Source organism: Schistocerca americana, chromosome 4 (genome assembly GCF_021461395.2).
Source record: "Schistocerca americana isolate TAMUIC-IGC-003095 chromosome 4, iqSchAmer2.1, whole genome shotgun sequence".
Classification (NCBI taxonomy): Eukaryota; Metazoa; Arthropoda; class Insecta; order Orthoptera; family Acrididae; genus Schistocerca; species Schistocerca americana.
In genome coordinates, this window is record NC_060122.1 from 204,188,808 (window position 1) to 204,208,046 (window position 19,239).

At 41.1% G+C, this 19,239-nt stretch overlaps 1 protein-coding gene across 1 annotated transcript in view; it reads right to left on the minus strand.

The window, feature by feature from the left end:
- Positions 1-19,239, minus strand: part of LOC124613351 (sodium-coupled monocarboxylate transporter 1-like) — a 254,282-nt gene that overhangs the window by 91,190 nt on the left and 143,853 nt on the right. The window lies entirely within an intron of this gene.

Genomic DNA, 19,239 nt, shown 5'->3' on the forward strand with positions numbered 1-19,239 from the left:
TAATCGTAAGCCGGGCATTCTCCATTATTTTCGATCGATGACCAAAGTATCCACAAAAAATATACAGCAGTTTCAATATGTGTTAACCTCATACTGTGCATACTTGTTTATATGTGTCAAAATATACGAACGTGTCGAAATATATATAAGTAAACTCTGAATACTTTATTGACTTAAGAATTCGTTTCATATAAGCATCACGTACGGCTGTTGGTGGGAGATGAAGGAAACCAAGGAAAAGACAGAATACGTTCCTCTTTAAATGACTCTGACAGAAAAGGGGACAACAGCTGCGTCAATCCTCATCCCTCCTCCCTAACAGAAAATTTCGGATGACGAACATATTCGTGGTTTTGTGCCGATAGAGAGTAGGGGAGAGAGAGTGAAAGTGGTAGACATAGTGCCATTGGGAGAGAAAGAGACTGGAGACAGTCTTGGTGGGAGAGAGAAAGTGGTAGTGAAAGAGAACGACTGATGGATGAAGACAATAACAGTGGGAACTAAAGAGAAAAGAGATAGGATATAGTGTTGATGAGAAATAGAAAGTGCAGTGAAAGAGGAAGAGTGATGGTTAAAGAAGACAGTCGGAGCCGAAGAGAGAGATCAGTGAAAGGCAGTAAACGAGAGAGAGAAATGGGTGGAGATAGCAGTGGAAGAAAAAGAAAGAGGAGGGAATGGCAATAAAAAATGCAGTTGAGAGAAGAACACGCATAAAAATCGTGTGTATAGGGGAAAAATAAACTGGACCCCTCAGCATTTTTGAGTTGCCGAGGTGAGTAGGAGACAGTGGAAGTAGGAAAGAAAGACAAGAGAGGCAGTGTAAGTGTGACAGAGACAGTGGCATTAGGATGCAATGTAAATCAATCGGAGAAATAGTAGGCAGTGAGAGAGAGAGAGACAAATGTACACAGCGGTAGTGTGAGGGAGATGCTGAGCATGAAGGCGTAATTACAAAGAGAGATACCAAAATTTTTGTTGAGGACAGTGGGATGAGGACTGTGTCAACTGGTTCAAAATGTTCAAATGTGTGTGAAATCTTATGTGACTTAACTGCTAAGGTCACCATTCCCAAAGCTTACACACTACTTAACCTAAATTATCCTAAGGACAAACACACACACCCATACCCGAGGGTGGACTCGAACCTCCGCCGGGAGTCACTCCTTTGTGAGAGTCTTTCAGAGAATAACATATTCGCCTTTATTGTGCTGCGAGAGTAGAAGTTTTCCGCTGGTGAACAAATGCCACTGAATTATACAGAAGTCATGTTCAAGAATCTGCGGATTTGTAATAGATAGCCGGCCGGAGTGGCCGAGCGGTTAAAGGCGCTACAGTCTGGAACCGCACGACCGCTACGGTCGCAGGTTCGAATCCTGCCTCGGGCATGGATGTGTGTGATGTCCTTAGGTTAGTTAGGTTTATGTAGTTCTAGGTTCTAGGGGACTTATGACCAAAGCAGTTGAGTCCCATAGTGCTCAGAGCCATTTTTTTGTATTAGATATCGTTACATATATACCAGATTACCATCCTTGCCGAAATACATTGCTGATAATTATGATTTTAACACCATGTCGAAGAGCAAATAACGAAATAGAAGCTACTAAACATAGAAGAATAGTGCGAACAATGAATTCTCCAGCTTTTTGGGTATACAGGAAGCGAAATTTACTATCCAGAGCCGTCGTCTCTGGCGCCCTCCGTAACCCGTATGGGCATCGAATCGAAATGAAGGAAAATTGCGAATACCGTTACGTCTTTTCATTGTGCTTCAACTCTGGGTTTATGAATCTTAGTGGTTGGCGAGTTACTGCATGACGTTGGGTATGGATCTGCTGAACCCATCGATTCCCTATTAACATGACACTCGCAAGAACCCAACCAACGCGAACAGCAGTATAGTTTAGTGATAAACGAGAATACGCCTCAATCCTGCTGCTCTTTCTTACAAGAGGCATAATGTAATTTTCAAATGTGATTTCTGAGTGGAAACCCACCGCTTAATCTGTCCTTAGATATTTACGTATTTGCCACTTTTGCTACCTACTTCATGCAATTGCACGAAAATGATAATCATTTGCACAACCAAGAGAGTACACTTGCCGCCTTCAAAGTGTCATAATTTCAATCGCCAGTAGTTTATTCAGAAAAAAACATGGTTGTTAAGAAGAGGAATCACTTTCACACCCTAAAAAATGAGTCTGTATTTATGATCTCATTGCTAGAAGATCAGGCTGTTGCATCGACAAATTCAAATCACAGTCAAGGTAGTTCAGATCCCCGTCGAACGAAAGGTGGTTTTTAATTCACAGGACCCTGAAGTGCACCCGCGCGAACACATTCTTCTCCGCCTTCTGCGTGTTTGTTACTGCATTAACCTTCATTTTGGAAGTGATTCCAACTGTTTCAATTAGTGGGAAATAAAGTGTTGTGTGCTATTTTAGTTGTCTCCACATCATGGGAACTACAGCCACCGCATAGTTTCCATCGATCTGTCGAATGTGTAGTGATTTCCCTTAACGCTACTGTTTCTTCGCTAAAATTTTAAGTTTATAGTTTTTTTCACATGGGAGTGGGCCATTTTTTCTTTGCTAACAGGAAAGAGGAACACACTCAGACATTAAACCGAAAGTAGAGAACTAAAAACATACTGAGACGAAAATGACAACGGACATAACACAAGACGAGTTGAATTTGATTACCGCGAGGGGAAGTATAAGAGTGCATTATAAATAACTCGATTGTTTTTCGACAATTACAGCTGTACCACAATCCAGTTAAGCAGCAGCAAGCTAATATAAGTGGGGTATTTTCATGAATTTCGACAGAATAAAGGTAGTGTCAAACCGGAAAACTGAACTAGGAAGGCAAAAATACAGGATATATAATTTAAAAGAACTGGTGGTGTACTTCCGTGAGTAAAATACTGTTAATCAGTGTAATAGAAGAATCCGATTGTTGACAGACCAACTGATGATTAGTACTGACTGTAGAGAAAATACGCTTTGGTTTATACAAGTTCGGAAACGTTGGTAGTGCAGGAGTAAATTTATCTCCTGTCTGACTGGATTGTTGTATTATTATCTGATTAAAAGTATTCTGCCAAAGGAAGAAAGAAGGATAGGGTTTAACGTCACGTCGACGGTGAAGGCACTAGAAACGAACAACTAGGACGGACTGGAGAGGGGTCGGGAACAAGATTGGTCTTCAGAATGAGATTTTCACTCTGCAGCGGAGTGTGCGCTGATATGAAACTTCCTGGCAGATTAAAACTGTGTGCCCGACCGAGACTCGAACTCGGGACCTTTGCCTTTCGCGGGCAAGTGCTCTACCAACTGAGCTACCGAAGCTCGACTCACGCCCGGTACTCACAGCTTTACTTCTGCCAGTACCTCGTCTCCTACCTTCCAAACTTTACAGAAGCTCTCCTGCGAACCTTGCAGAACTAGCACTCCTGAAAGAAAGGATATTGCGGAGACATGGCTTAGCCACAGCCTGGGGGATGTTTCCAGAATGAGATTTTCACTCTGCAGCGGAGTGTGCGCTGATTGGTCTTGCCGTTTAGAAGAAATCGTGTCAATATTCGCCATAAAGTATTTAGGGAAATCGTGAAGATATACACCATAATAGGCTGAGGGGGATCTGAACTGCCATCTTCCGTAATGCGAGTGCACTGTCTTACAGACCCCCTAGCTGGTCTCTGGCGTTCAGACTCTGTGTCACTCACGTACCACCATACCACTTTGCTAGCAGCAAAGGCTTTTGAAACATGTGTAAAGCAAGACGTACTGTTACCTGGTGTAGACAAAGCTTCAGGCCTAAGCAAGGGTGGAACCGACTGCCACCACGTTCGCGAAATAAGTCAATAACTAACCCAAATTTACAATGCTTTGCTAAGAAAATTATTTGTTATTTCCTTTTTAGGGTTCCTTATCTCAGTCGGTAAAAACGGTACCCTTACAGGATCACTTTGTTGTCCGTCTGTCTGCCTGGCTGTCTGACTATTCCAAACCCTTTTTCTTAGTAAATGGTAGACGAATGAATCTGAAATTTTTGTCAAAATCTACGGTCCTTTGGCAATGTAAAAAAGGGAAGGTTCTAGGTCAATGTAATAACAAGATACGGCCATTTATGTTACATATTTTCATACCAACTCATTCATTAAAACCTACAGGGTACCTCCCCTTGAATTAGAATCTTGAAATTTGGCAAGAAGAAAGGGTTTACAGCACAAGCAAAGAACAACAATTCCGAAAATTGCCAATTTGTAATTATATCACACGAAAAATATTTCCTTTATGATTTGTCATCCGACATCAAACTTGAAATAAAAACATCATCGAAAGTCTCGTTATACCTGGGGCCAATGTCTTGCCAATATTAATGTCGATAACAGGTAAAAGTGGTCGAGATTCTGGGAGCCCAGGATGAATAGACTGCTTATATACATCATTAAGCTTATAGGGGACCCTCAGTGAGCAAGACTTACTCGCAACTGGACCTTTTTTTTTTTAAGAAAACGTAACGTACAACGTTTGCACAGCAATTACACGGTAGTTTACACTAATGCACTTTACAGGGGCGGAGCATCCTTAGAGGGATCATTTGGACATCACAGTAGTTCCCTCCGATTGACTCCTCAAGGTCCACATACCAAATGAATTCGCAGTATATGTTACGGAAGTGTATACGATATCGACCAGTACTGGAGGAGGTGAGACATACTCGAATTACTATATTGCTTAACTGCTCCAGTGGCCTCGGTTCACTGAAGGCAACGCTTACCATATACAGTGAGATGGCGGAAGTCATGGGATACCTCCTAATATCCTGTCTGATCTCCTTTTTCCCGTCGTAGTGCGGCAACTCGACGTGGCATTCACTCAACAAATCGTGTGAAATCCCTTGCACAAATATTGAGAAATGCTACCTCTATACCCGTCCATAATTGAAGAAGTGTTGCCGGTGTAGGATTTTGTGCACGAACGGACCTCTCGATTACGTCCCACAAATGTTCGATGGGATTCATGTCGGGCGATCTGGATGGCCACATCAATCGCTCGGATTGTCCAGAATGTTCTTCAGACCAATCACGAACAACTGACGCTCGATAACATGACGCACTGCAGGCCAGAAAAATTTCGTCGTTGTCGGGGAACATGAGTCCATGAATGGCTGCAGATGGTCTCCCAATGGCCGACTACAATCCTTTCGAGTCAGCGACAGGTTCAGTTCCATGGAAACACAGTCCACACCATTATAGTATACTTAAACAGTGCGTTGTTAACAGCTTGAATCCATGGCTTTTGGCGGTCTGCGCCGAGATCGAAACCTATCATCAGCTCTTATCGACTGGAATCGGGACTCATCTGATCAGGCCACGGTTTTTCATTGGTCTACGGCCCAACCGACAGGGTCACGAGCCCAGGAGAGGCGCTGTAAAAAATGGTTCATATGGCTCTGAGCACTATGGGACTTAACATCTGAGGTCATCAGCCGCGCATGATTAGCCGAGCGGTCTTTGGCGCTGGAGTCAGGGACTGTGCGGCTGATCCCGGCGGAGGTTCGAGTCCTCCCTCGGGCATGGGTGTGTGTGTTTGTCCTTAGGATAATTTAGGTTAAGTAGTGTGTAAGCTTAGGGACTGATGACCTTAGCAGTTAACTCCCATAAGATTTCACACACATTTGAACATTTTTTTTTGGTCATCAGTCCCCTAGAACTTAGAACTACGTAAACCTAACTAACTTAAGGACATCACACACATCCATGCCCGAGGCAGGATTCAAACCTGCGTCCGTAGAGGTCACGTGGTTCCAGACTGTAGCGCCTAGAACCGCTCGGCCACTCTGGCCGGCTAGAGGCGCTGCGGACAATGCCGTGCTGTAAGCAGAGGCACTCGCGTCGATAGTCTGCTGCCGTAGCCGATTACCGCAAAATATCTCTGCACAGTCCTAACGGATACGTTCCTCGTACGTCCCAGATTTATTTATGCAATTATTTCACGTAGTATTGCTTGTCTGTTAGCACTGACAATTCTACGGGAACGCCGCTGCTCTCGATCGTTACGTGAAGGTTGTCGGCGACTGCGTAGTGATCGGTAATGCCTGAGATTTGGTACTCTTGGCACACTCTTCACGCTGTGGATCTCGAAATGTTTATTACCTAACAGTTTCCGAAATGAAATGTCCTATGTAACTAATTCCAAGTACCATTCTGCGTTCAGAGATTGTTAATTCCCGTCGTGCGGCTATAATCATATCGGTAACGTTTTTACATGAATCGCCTGAGTACAAATTTCAGTTCCGCCAATGCTCCGTCACTTCATCGCCATCCCATGACTTTCGTCAGATCAGTGAATACCGTAGAGAAACTTTTCCTTTTTATTAAGGAGACTCTTTGGCGTAAAACATTTATTCAGAATAACAAACTCACGGGTGCGGCAATCAAGGGTGCGTGTAAACCCCTGAAAGTTATGGAAATCCCACATTCTGTAACCTAACTGCTTCGGAGCAGGATCTCTGATGCGTGGGAGAGGGGTGGCTAAAAATATTCATGGAAACCAAGTAAAGGTCCCTCACTCCGTGGTAGCACCCCTAGAAGCACCATCGCAGGATGAAGTCCTGTTAACTGGCATTCGGATTGCTCGATACTCTTTGAAGCTGGAACTCCTCCTCCGGTGTAAGAACCAACTGTACGAGGTACGTCTGGCGGGCAAACAACATCGCACGGAATTTGATAGTGAGTGGTGGATATTTTTACGCCTTTTATGTCATGATACGCAAAGCCAGGGACAGGTAATAAGTTTTGCTGTCTTCTCAACTCTTACCAAAACAATAGGTTGGTATATCGTTAACGTGAGTTAAAACAGCCGTATTTTGTAGCTTTTGATGTATTCATGGTAATTTATGTGCTCTGTCAGTTCCTAACACTTTATTTCCGTATTGTTCGTTTCTTGATAAATTTGTTTTATTACACAATGTGTCATTTACAAAAAAAATTCTACAAAATCAGTGCGTCAGCGCTAATATCTGCGCTGCGGCACGCCAGTAACCCAAACATAATGTCTAAAATGCAACATCGACAACACCGCGCAACCTCGCTACGTATAACACATTCCACAAAATATATTCATTCATATTAAGAGCTTCCATCAGAGAGCAGATCGGTAATTGGAGAAGATGACGAAAGGAATTGAGAAAACTTATGTTGTACTAGACTGAGTAGCTACAAATTCACGAGAGGACACACATAAAGCACTTTTAATAATAAAAAAATCTCAGTTTCTCTATGCAACCGCGGAGCTCCTTAACATGGTATGAAAAACGACAAGAACGGTTTGTTAGTCAAAATTCTCCAGTTTGTAATAGCTTTGTGGGTTTTTCCATCAGCTTCTTTAGAAAAGAAAGTGTGGGCTGTTGAAAGTGAAATACGTAGATTCTTACGAAAAGTTAGGAGGATATTAGAAATGCTTGCGAAGTAAACTGGGAAGCCTCCCATCAGATCTATACAACTATTATAAATAAACTATTGTGGGGTCACCTGATACTTCTTGGAACGCCAATAATCGAACTTTTTCTCGATTACACTGTGCCGTAATAGCTATACCGAAACTCATTTATTTCACTACCGAGTTGATCTTTTAGTAACAGCGTTCTTGAGGAGTACGTTATTGCTGCAGAGGAGATGAATGACGACATGCCTTACCCGAGACAGTGACGCCGAGAGCTCTGTAATCCGAGAGGCAGTCAACTGGTTCTCGCGGCGCCTGCTGCACTGCTGGGAGCTGAGCTGCTATCGACAAGCTTGGGCGGCGGTGTTCTAGTTCTTCCGTTGTTTCTTGCTAGGCTCCGCGGCGCGTTTGTCACTGCCTAATGCCGTAGCACAAGGACACGGTGATGAAATTTGTTTGCACAAGGAAGGCCACTCACTTTTGCCACGATAAGAAGCCACTGTTAGCTACCCACTGCGTTTGGAAATGGATGTGTCTTTCGGCAACCTGTTACCTGCTCATCTCTGCCGCCAGTTTGCAGTCTTACAGTTGACGCACCCAGACTCCACTCAGTGACGTACGGTGCAGTGGTTGCGCCACGCAGATAAGAAATCAGGAGCTTGGCGGAAGGTGGTGCCAGAATAGTCCTCACGCAAGGTCATTAACAAATATGTCACCGTTATCCTCCTGGGATTTCGATAGTTAGAAACTGTCAATCCTTATTTCTTTACTAATTAGGGACGCGCCCCGGCTTCATGCGCTTAGCACTGAGTATTTATATGCAGATGATTTGTTTCTAATATACAGGGTGGTCCACTGATAGTGAGCGGGCCAAATATCTCACGAAATAAGCATCAAACGAAAAAACTACAAAGAACGAAACTCGTCTAGCTTGAAGGGGGAAACCAGATGGCGCTATGGTTGGCCCGCTAGATGGCACTGCCATTGGTCAAGCGGATATCAACTGCGTTTTTTTTCTTTTTTAATAGGAACCCCCATTTTTATTACATATTCGTGTAGTACGTAAAGAAATATGAATGTTTTAGTTGGATTACGTTTTTGGCTTTGTGATAGATGGCGCTGTAGTAGTCACAAACGTACAAGTACGAGGTATCACGTTACATTCTGCCAGTGCGAACGGTATTTGCTTCGTGATACATTACCCATTTTAAAATGGACCGTTTGCCAATTGCCGAAAAGGTCGATATCGTGTTGATGTATGGCTATTGTGATCAAAATGCCCAACGGGCGTGTGCTATGTATGCTGCTCGGTATCCTGCTCGGCATCATCCAGTGTCGGGACCGTTCGCCGGATAGTTACGTTATTTAAGGAAACAGGAAGTGTTCAGCCACATGTGAAACGTCAACTACGACCTGCAACAAATGATGATGCCCAAGTAGGTGTTTTAGCTGCTGTCGCGGCTAATCCGCACGTCAGTAGCAGACAAATTGCGCGAGAATCGGTAATCTCAAAAACGTCGCTGTTGAGAATGCTACATCAACATCGACTGCAACCGTACCATATTTCTATGCACCAGGAATTGCATGGCAACGAATTGGAACGTATGCCATTGGGCACAAGAGAAATTACGGGACGATGACAGATTTTTTTGCACGCGTTCTATTTAGCGACGAAGCGTCATTCACCAACAGCGGTAACGTAAACCGGCATAATATGCACTATTGGGCAACGGAAAGTCAACGATGACTGCGACAAGTGGAACATAGCGACCGTGGCGGGTTGATGTATGGTGCGGCATTATGGGAGGAAGGATAACTGGCCCCCATTTTATCGATGGCAATCTAAATGGTGCAATTTATGCTGATTTCCTACGTAATGTTCTACCGATGTTACTACAAGATGTTTCACTGCATGACAGAATGACGATGTACTTCCAACATGATGGACGTCCGGCGCATATCTCGCGTGTGGTTGAAGCTGTGTTAAATAGCATATTTCATGACAGGTGGATTGGTCGTCGAAGCACCGCACGTTCACCGGATCTGACGTCCCCGGATTTCTTTCTGTGGGGTAAGTTTAAGGCTATCGTGATCCACCGACAACGCCTGACAACATGCGTCAGCGCATTGTCAATGCATGTGCAAAAATAATGTTCAAATGTGTGTGAAATCTTATGGGACTTAACTGCTTAGGTCTTCAATCCCTAAGCTTACACACTACTTAACCTAAATTATCTTAAGGACAAACACACACACCCATGCCCGAGGGAGGACTCGAACCTCTGCCGGGACCAACCGCACAGTCCGTGACTGCAGCGCCTGAGACCGCTCGGCTAATCCCAGGCGGCAATGCATGTGCAAACATTACGCAAGGTGAACTACTCGCTGTTGAGAGGAATGTCGTTACACGTATTGCCAAATGCATTGAGGTTGACGGACATCATTTTGAGCATTTATTTACAGGTAATCAATCTGTAACAGCATGCGTTCTCAGAAATGATAAGTTCACAAAGGTACATGTATCACATTGGAACAACAGAAATAAAATATTCAAACTTACCTACGTTCTGTACTTTAATTTATAAAACCTACCTGTTACCGACTCTTCGTCTAAAATTGTCATCCATATGTTTGTGACTATTACAGTACCATCGATCACAAAGCGAAAAAACTGGTCCAACTAAAACATTCATATTTCTCTACGTACTACACGAATATGTAATAAAAAATGAGGATTCCTATTCAAAAAAATGCAGTTGATATCCGTTTGACCTATGGTAGCGCCATCTAGCGGGCCAACCATAGTGCCATCTGGTTTCCCCCTTCAAGCTAGACAGATTTCGTTCTTTTTAGTTTTTTCGTTTGACGCTTATTTCGTGAGATATTTGGTCCGGGTACGATCAATGGACCACCCTGTATAGTGATGTATACACAAACCTTCCACGTGACTCAGTCTATCTATTAGTGAAAACTGCAACAAAATCCATACAGCAATTTATGATATTATCCTTCACATACAGATAGAAACCACGGTGGAGGTCTTTGTCGGTGTTTTGTCATAAGTTCCAGTGTTGAGTGAGAACCAATATCTGTCAGGCAGCACCGTTCCGTTCTTCGGACAGTGGAACAAGTGGCGCATCGCTTTATCCGAGAGGGAGGTGGAGGAGGAGGAGAAGGAGGAGGAGGAGGAGGAGGTGGAGGAGGAAGAAGAAGAAGAAGAAAAACTAGATGAGTTAGGAGTAGACGTAGAGGTGCTCCGTAATGAAATGCTGACTCTCCAGTTCGAAATGCGAAATGGCTGAATGATTTTCGCTGAACTAAAATCTTAAAAAGTAGTGGTAATGTACGGTCTAAACAATTCAGGTACTTTTTATAGACGTGAGAACGGTATCGGGCTATTGCAGTCTATGCATGATGGAAACGTTGATCACAATGCTCTTGTCCTCTGATGAAGCATGGCTTTACTTGTCGGGATCCGTGAACTTGAAGGACAGTTGATGTTAGATTTCTGGAAACACTCATCATTTACATCGAGAGCATCTGCATGATGTGGAAACAGGCGTATCGTTACGTTTAGTGCGACAGGAATTGCTGGAACTACCTATTTCCACCAAACCATAACGTCTGGAAAGTATGTGGCGAATACACTGCAGCATCGTTTCAGTAACGAAGTAGCGCAGGGAAGATCTGTAATTATTTAGTGCAGAGATATGCAAGAGCACACAGGGCCAATTTGTCCGTGACAGTATCACGATGACTTTGCAGTGTTTTCGTTTTGGGTTTCTGCTCTGTGAGCTAGTGCAGCTGTCATACCGGTTTCGAGTGCTAAATGACACAACGAATTTCTTGGTCCTTCAAGGAGAGCCGGCCGCGATGGTCTCGCGGTTAAGGCGCTCAGTCCGGAACCGTGCGACTGCTACGGTCGCAGGTTCGAATCCTGCCTCGGGCATGGATGTGTGTGGTGTCCTTAGGTTAGTTAGGTTTAAGTAGTTCTAAGTTCTAGGGTACCTATGACCACAGATGTTAAGTCCCATAGTGCTCAGAGCCATTTGAACCATTTGAACCTTCAAGGAGGCTCCTAACTCTCTTAGTTTGCCTCGAGCCGATACCCCACCTTCCAGATTCCGATGAAGGGGCCGGATCATCACCGTCGATTGGAGCCTGCCTCTCGAGTATTTCTTCCAGGCCATCTGTGCAGAGAGCTGTTGTGTCGTGCATTCAGCATTGATTATAAACAAGTATACACAAGGCGAAGGAGAAAATATCTGGGCTTGGTGCAAAGAAGGCGGCAAAGGTAAAATATTGTCTTTTGTTATGTAGGTAAATATTGCGTAATGGCGCAAATTGTGCAAGCTACTTTTGTTAATACAGCAATATTAGAAATACCCTTTTAACTGTTTGTTGTTCAAGAGGATAACCCCTGCGCCCTGTCACAAAATGTTTTGTTCTGAAATATTTATCAACGTCTGTCTATACCGTGTCTCTTTTTTCTAACAATTAAAAATTGTGTCATATATTGAAATGATTCCCATGAAAAAAAATTCCAAAACTGTAATCACAGCTGAGAAATGAAGAAAGTGTACACTACACTCTTGCTTGATTGGTGATTAAGAATGTGTCACGACGTGATGCTGTATCCATGGCATAAGAAAGAGATCGATGCACTTATCTACAACAAACGTGTTGAATACTAAGCAAATTTGAAAGTGAATTCCTCAGCAGAGTTCGGATCTTTTTAAAAATAAATCACCTATTTTCGGTTACGGATTTGTTTCTGTACACGAGACATGGGTTCATTACTTTGTGTCAAAAGCCCAAATGGGCTTAATGTAGAGGGAGGGAACAGGTGGTTCTAAACCACAGCGAAAGCGGACAATGTCAATTTAGTCTACCATAGATTTTATCGCCAGTTTTTCCAACAAGCTAAATGTAGTCTTTCCGCTGATAAACTTTGAAAGTGATTTAAAAACCACGAACAGTTTTGACCCAAAGGCCATTATCCAGTGGTATCTACCTCATGTCGAAAAACAAGATACAATGGAATTAGTCAATTTGAGAGAAATAGTAAACAAAGCTGAAATACAGCTCGTCAACAAACATCATAGGAACAGCTTAATAACTTCCATATTGTTTGAGACCGTTTAAAATCCAAGAAATCGGTATATGTAACACGAACACCCGATAGAAGAACTGATGAAATGTATCAGGAGATGGCACTTAAACAGGATCATGTTACAGCCTTAGCTCCTTCTTCTTGCCTGGCGTCGATCATTCCCTAGATCGGCTCTACGTTCGTCCTAGGGGCTTTGAGCTTCGTCGGTTGTCCTCTCTCTCTCTCTCTCTCTCTCTCTCTCTCTCTCTATCTCAATGATAAGTATTACAGGTATTTTTCTAATTTATCTATATCTTTCTTTTAAATACCATATTATTATGTATTTATTTTACTTTTATAGCATTTTATAAATTTTCGTTTCATGATATGCCTCTCCCTGCGTACCTCGCAGCCCTCTACACTCCTACATTGTAACTTGCATCTCAACTATTCCAATGACATCTCCTGTGCTCTTTTAGGCCGCCTGACACGTAAGTTCATGTTACACATATCAACTGTTTGGACTGTAAACGAATTCATATAGTATTCAAGTCATTATGCTATTTTTATATTTGTTAATGAGTTGCTTTTCAGCCTCATTTAGTTTCTATAGCACATATATATGCCTTTTCTACAGTAAATGAGTGTTCACAACATTAATATGTATTATGTTGCCTTCATGAAGTTTTTGGATGATTGGTTTCGTAGCATTTACACATTACGCTTGCTGATGAAGATGACAGTTGCAACATTCTTCTTTGTTGGTATACATCCATTGTACTTTGTTTCTCGGTATTATGTAGGTATCGAGGATTTTGACTTAGGGACTGAAACTGGCGTAGTTTTTAAAATAAAAGCGAAAGCGCGATAGGTGCTAATATTTTGTTCTGAATGATTACTAAAGTTTCGGAACCTGCACAAACATACTTCTTATGCGAAACTAGATATTATACTTTGAAAGGTTAGTCTAATCTAGCTGTTGAATACTAAGCAAGTATTCTTAACCAAATGTAGGGAAAAATAACTTGCTAGAGGGCGTGCATTTTATACATTAAGTAAACCGTTTATTTTTGTGTGTTTACTTGTAAAAGTCCAAACGTAATAAAGAACTGAGGATCTTAAAACAAGAATTCTTGGATCCTCCGCCGTTGGTACACTAGGATAAGTCACATTAATGTATTGTACAAGGTTTTCTTAATGGGAGAATTAATCGTCTTATTATCTTTCCAATACACGTAAATTTTCCATTAGCATCCTTTACTACAGCTCACATGTTTTCTTTCCACTTCACATCGCTTTCTGGTGTTACCCCCTAGATATTTAAACCATATCACAAGTTCCAAAAGTGTACCAATAACCTTGTAATCGGATGCTACCGGGTTCTCTCCCTTATCTATGGATATCATCTGTCACTTATCATAATTTCTAGACACCTTCCATTCAGAAGGGATTCTGCATATCGTAGCGATAATACAACAGTGTATTCAACTTAAAGTTTGTTAAGTATAACGAGAACGTGTCGCTCCTATTATGATTACTTGAGACGCTGCCGATATTAATTTACTTTTTGATCAACATTGTGAAGAACTGGACTCAATTATTCAAACATTCTTCAAACCCATCTCATTTCTGCGAATATATTCTACTTGACCGTCTTTTGGTTATGAGTCCACCATATAGCACAACGTCAAGTGCATTTAGAAAATTTAGCTATTTACAAGAAGATGAAAGTCATTGAGATTGCATAGTTTCATGAAACATAACTTACTTACTTAATCATTCAAACAATATCAGTAGGGGAGATTCTTCTGACTGGGGAGAAATCGCTTTTGGGATCCCGAAAAACTCAATGTAAGGTCCACTGTTTTCTTTCATATATGCAAACGATCTTCCGTTTACCATACAACAAGCACAGTTAATTCTTGTTGCGGATGACACTATTATTGTAAACAAACCAAACAGACACACAGCAACAGAATAAATGGTAAATAACGTTCTTAATAGTGTTATTGAGTACTTTTCTTTGAATCATGTCACTCTCAGTTTCAGAAAGACACAATACACTCAGTTCTGCAAGTTTAGAGGTACTACACCAATGAGAACTGCAACTTATTCTCAGATATATTGCTCTATAAGTTACTTTTACATTGACAGCACTAAGGATGTAATGGCAACACAGAATTTTCTCCTTCACTGGGGAAGAGAACATCTTTCAAAGATCTTTCGGTCTGGTCAGACATTGCTGTACTAGATTTCGAAGCTGTCACAAGGACATTTGGGGCTTCAGAAAGTAATTCTCGAATTCCTGCTCCAAACTCGCCATTAATTTCTCTTAAAACCATAAAAGGGTGTAAAAAAACCATTTTCACTGTATTACCGGAAGACAAGGAAGTTGATCATCATGAGATGCATAAGGCTTCTGATGTTGCAAGAACTTTGAGAATATTTTTAGATCTACTTCTGTTGAATGATTATGATGTCTATCTCCACTTGAGAAATAATATAATCAATCTGCAGTCACTAGTACCTAATCAATTGCTACCAAAGATTGCCCATGTACTGAAATATGCCTGATAAAAATCAAGATATTTAGATGGTTACCAGCGGCGATTTGAAATCTTGCTGAATTTGTTTTATGTTGTGTTTGTCTGTCGTGTGTATTACATTAAAAAATTTCATTCATTTTACACCCATGTTGTAAGGAAACGTTATATTTGAGCATTTATTCGCCGATTGTGATTTCTGTAATGATTTTGTATCGTTACAGTGAGTTACTTACTATTTTCAATTAACAAGGTAAATATAAGTGAAACAGTGAAATAAAAACCGAAAAACCTTGTCACTTGCGAAAGTGGAGTAGTGTACAAATTTAAGTGTGTATATAGACAGTTCATCCATTCGGGTAATCGAAAATGTCGACCATTCTTGCCTGTTATCGCCATTGATACTAGCAGTACATTGGTCCTAGGGATTCCAAGGTTTCTGAGAGATTTTAGTTTCAGCATTGTAAATGTGATGTAAGGTGATGCAGGAGGCTGGCTACTACTATTGTAATAATCACTAGTTCTCGTTTCAGTCTGACTGGGCCGAAATGGTAAAAGTCGAACATCAGGTGAGGAATGAATTCATTGCCCACATGACGCGTTTAGGAATTTATCCATCTTCAGACATCCAGGAGTGATTAGTGTAAATTCATATGGTGTTTTAAGTTGCCTGTGAAATAAACACTCGCAGACAGGTCTGCAGTTCAGTTCAGTTGTCCCGACATTATATTTGCGTTTGTGTTTGAGTGTAAAAATACTGAATTGTTCCAATAAGTCAGCATACGCTGGTGGGTCGAGACACATGTATACAAGAAAGCGCTGCAACAGTAGCTGCCGTTAATCCTACATCGTGTGTTGTAATGAAACGTTATAAAAGTATCAGGAGCATACACTAATTAACCACGCCAACGAAAAACCGTTGTTTTCACTATTTTGTGGTGCATGATAGCTCTCATAGTTTTTAAGTCAGTGCAGTGCAGTGAATGCATAATGTCTCATCTCAAGCAACCACCGTTGCGTATTAATAATTTGATGTAAGCCCATGACTTGATGCAAGAAAATACATTCATACAAACAAATATTATAAAATAATTATATAACTATTTTCAGATGTTGTAGTGGCAGCAAACAGCTGTCATCGTCACAAATCTTCAATGGTCACTTGAGCAATTTGAGTTTCTTTGAAACCTGTTTGTCAAAATCGTAAACAGTTCGCATATTTTATATTACTACCATAAAGCAGTATTAAACTACAATTGATACTATCTTTTTTTTTGCTTCTTATACCGTTTCTAATGTTCTCCCACACATAGGTGCTCGACTTGCCGAACATCGCACTTTTTTTCCATGTTGTGTAGATGCACTAACGCCGCAAGTACTTTGTTTTGATGTTAAAGGACAGGACAGTCTTTTGTCTTGCTTTCTGCGGCTATGAATGCATGTGCTGTTCTCTTTGTGTATGTGTGTGTGGGTGGGTGTGTGGGTGTGTATGTAGCGGACATATATAGCCTAACCTCTGAGTTCACAATTTATAACTTTATTAAACCTACTCTACTGTTGAACTATTCTGGGTGACCTCGAGTGGATATGTCGACTGTCTCATGTGATATTGATCCTGTGTTGTTTAGGGGAAGTGTTATTCATTTACTACAAATTTTATTCGTTTAACTAACATTTGCTTGCTGATGTTTTTCTGGTCCCTTCTTATGTCTTTCTTTTCTGCGACTGCCTTTTCAGTTTAGAAGTTTTCTTGTAATGTTAGCAATTGTATTTTGTTACTTAATCTAACTGTTTAGCATATTTTCCATAGTGGTTGGGTAGTGATTTCCTTGTCGGAGGCCAGCCGGAGTGGCTGAGCGGTTCTAGGCGCTGAAGTCTGGACCCGCGCGAGCACAACGGTCGCAGGCTCGAGTCCTGCCTCAGGCATGGATGTGTGTGATGTCCTTAGGTTAGTTAGGTTTAAATAGTTCTAAGTTCTAGGGGACTGATGACCACAGCAGTTAAGTCCCATAGTGCTCACAACCATTTGAACCATTTGAACCTTGGAGATGTTCTGCAGATGTTGAATGGCAGGCTTCATTCTTCCAAGCTCTTTAATTTTCTTTACATCTTATTTCTTATTTTCTGCTGGTCTCCTAAGTATAGAGCCTCACAACCTATACATCGAAGTTGGTAAATATCAATTTTTGATATATGTCAGTGTCATCTTCCTTCATTAAACCGTCGTGTGTCTAATTGTTAATTTGGAAAGATACTTTACTCTTCGTTTCTTATGCTTTGAAACAAAAAAGCAGAAAGTGTATGGTCTAAGTGAGATTTTGATATCAGTTGAAAAAGACACTATAAACCCTATACTACTTCTATCCCTGCGACTTCAAAAAAAGGATTCCTAAGAAAAAGATAGTTATTAATGCCTAAGCTTTTGTTCTGTCACGAACTTTGAGGTAGTGGGCACTGAGATCGATAAACGGCAAAAATGGAGACTAGTGCGTCCCTTTACACTTGAGGAATATTTTACCGAAGCTGTCTGACTGTTGCCACGTCAACTCTGTTTCTTGGCGTTGTTTCTGTCATTATATTTCAGCCGTTAGTTATGTCTTCTGTTCGTTGTGATTTGTGTGGGATATAAGGTCTTTCTAACGTTCAGTTACTGTTATGTGAATACCTGCATTGCGACAAATTCGTTTGCAACATAGTATTCAAAGCTCTTGGTTATGCCATCAAGAGTTGGTTAATAAATTACGGTACTAAAACAAAGCTGACAAAAAATTTATTCCGTGCATTTACTGTCAGATATAAATAAGGACACTGCGAGCGTAACATCGTAGCGTCAAAACTAATTCATTTGATTGCCCAATTTTGTGAACAATTTTTGCAAGATTTGGTTTATAGAAGGCCTTACGTAAGGAAGTCCGCTGTTTTATAAATATGTTTATCATAATCATAAGATTTACTACAACGATAATTTTTTGTGATGATATTGTTATAGAGAAACAGAAATGGGTAAAACAACTGAGTAATTAACCAAAAATTTTTTTATTGTTTTGCGATTAAACTTTTTCCTGTTACGAGCTGCAAAAATACAATAGTTATCCTTCATACAAAATTATATATCTTCTTCTTAAACATCGTTGTGGAAAAGTTGAACAGAAAAGATACTGCAGAAGAGCAAGGTAAAAATTCAAAGAACACATTTCTTTATGTAATTTCCATTATGATTTTATATTTCACATCAGCACACCCTCTCGTAAGCTATGTGGTGTAATGTATACCATGTGTCAGGTACACTGTTTTTGTCTAATGAGGAGCGCTAGTAAGCTGGTACTTGGACTTTTTGCAATACATTCTTAAGATCCCGATATCGAACAGCTTTGGAAATTTATAGATATCTTTATCCGTTCCCGAAATACGGAGGTTCAAAGTTATCCTACTTATGTACGTAAAATACGAACGCAAAATACTGTGTGAAGTGAAAATGTAGTTTATAAAGTTACGTAGCACGGTGAAAATGTCAAGTGTCTCCGTTATCATTAGAAGGGTTCTGTGAACTCCACGCTGTAATACTCAAGCACAGGCAAATTTTCTGTCCACGTTTAATCTAGTCTCAGGCGTAAAATGAGTTTTCGTTATCCGAGATTCACTGAAGTAAACTATCAACATTTTATTGGCCCTTCAAGTTCTTTCCATGTGAGTAGTATGTCCTACTGTGGGAGAGAAAAGAAGGAAACCAGTGGATTAACGCATCTGTCTTAGCATGAAAATGGTGAAGCTCTCTTTATTAAAAGAATCTGACTGAAAAGTAGCGTACCAGCTGCAATATTCCACCTTCCTCATCACCTTCAAAATTTTTCGCAAAAATATTGACATGCAAATGTATTCATAAGAGAGAAGGAGACACTGACAGCGGGAAAGAGACGGAGAAGTAATAAATACTTTAAGACAGTGGACAATGATTGTGGTATAGAAAGAACGAAGGAGACAAAGGATTATGAGAGAAAGTGAAGGATACAGTGGCAATGGCACATGAGAACAGTGCTAGGAAAATAGTGAAGGAGACACTGCGATTGGGAGAGGAATAAAGAGAAGGGGAAACTGGACATAGATGAGAGACAGAGGCTGTTACAATGACAAGGAAGAATAGGGAGATAATGACAGT